Raw genomic sequence first — 1194 nt, forward strand, 5'->3', positions numbered from 1 at the left:
ATTAAAAAAAAAAAAAAATTCCCATATTTGCTTCATCACATATCTGTCCATCTATCCACCTTTCCATTGATCCAGCCACTTATTTTTTATACATTTCAAAGTAAGTTGAAGATATCAGCACACATCCCTCCCCCAATACTTATGTATTTTTTTTTTACTGTGAGTATATATTTTATTTAATCATTTTTTGTTTACAATTGAAACTCTGGGAATTCAAAATTAACATCCTTGCCAATGAGCTTCTTATAGACACCAGAAAAGGTTTCAGCCTTGTGTTCCACATTGTTCTGCTGTGCTTTGTCCCAGTGAACCTTTATGAGGTGGCTGCCATCCAGTTTCACACGGATTCTCTTGCCCACAATTTCGCTTGGGAAGACCAAGTCCTCAAGGATGGCATCATGCACAGCTGTCAGAGTACAACTCCTGGGATGCTTTTGCTTATTTTTTGTACAGCTTTTTTGAGTTGGCTTAGGCAGAATTCTCCTCTGAGCAATAAAGAAAATATGCTTCCCATTGAACTTTTTCTTCAATTCGTGTACTAGCCAGACTTGGATTTTCTGGAAAGATTTCAGCTGAGGAACGGGAACAAAGATTATGATAGCTTTCCAACCAACACCAACTTCAATTTCCTTGACTGCAGTAATATTCAGCTTCCTTAGCTGAGCCTTGAGGTCCAAGTTCATCTCCAGCTCCAGAAGAGCCTGGGAGATGCCGGATTCCAACTCGTCCGGCTTCTCGCCATTGGGCTTCACGATCTTGGCCCTTGAACTGAACATAGTCTTCTCCTTGCTGAGCGCTGGCTTAGGAAGAGTGTATGTATATTGTTAACTAGAGTTCCATTTTTTGCATTTGTTTTCTTTTGAGCTAAAATTTACATACACTGAAATACAATTTTTTTTTTTTTTTTTTTTGAGACCGAGTTTTGCTCTGTTGTCCAGGCTGGATGCAGTGGCACTATCTCTGCTCACTGCAACCTCCACCTTCCGGTTTCAAGCAATTCTCCTCCCTCAACCTCCTGAGTAGCTGGGATTACAGGTGCACACTGCCACGCCTGGCTAATTTTTGTATTTTCAGTAGAGATGGGGTTTTGCCATGTTGGCCAGGCTGGTCTGGAACTGCTGACCTCAGGTGATCTGCCTCCCTTGGCCTCCCAAAGTGCTGGGTTTACAGGCATAAGCCACCGCGTCCAGCCTG

The 1194-nt window shown here is 42.3% G+C and overlaps 1 pseudogene across 1 annotated transcript; it reads right to left on the minus strand.

Moving 5' to 3' along the window:
* Positions 1-176: 176 nt before the first annotated feature.
* On the minus strand, positions 177-805 carry LOC105532106 (annotated as a pseudogene). The gene has a single exon (XR_001004913.1). The product of XR_001004913.1 is annotated as a 40S ribosomal protein S7 pseudogene (transcript).
* Positions 806-1194: the final 389 nt, after the last annotated feature.

The sequence above is a fragment of the Mandrillus leucophaeus genome, unplaced genomic scaffold (genome assembly GCF_000951045.1).
Source record: "Mandrillus leucophaeus isolate KB7577 unplaced genomic scaffold, Mleu.le_1.0 Scaffold931, whole genome shotgun sequence".
Classification (NCBI taxonomy): domain Eukaryota; kingdom Metazoa; phylum Chordata; class Mammalia; order Primates; family Cercopithecidae; genus Mandrillus; species Mandrillus leucophaeus.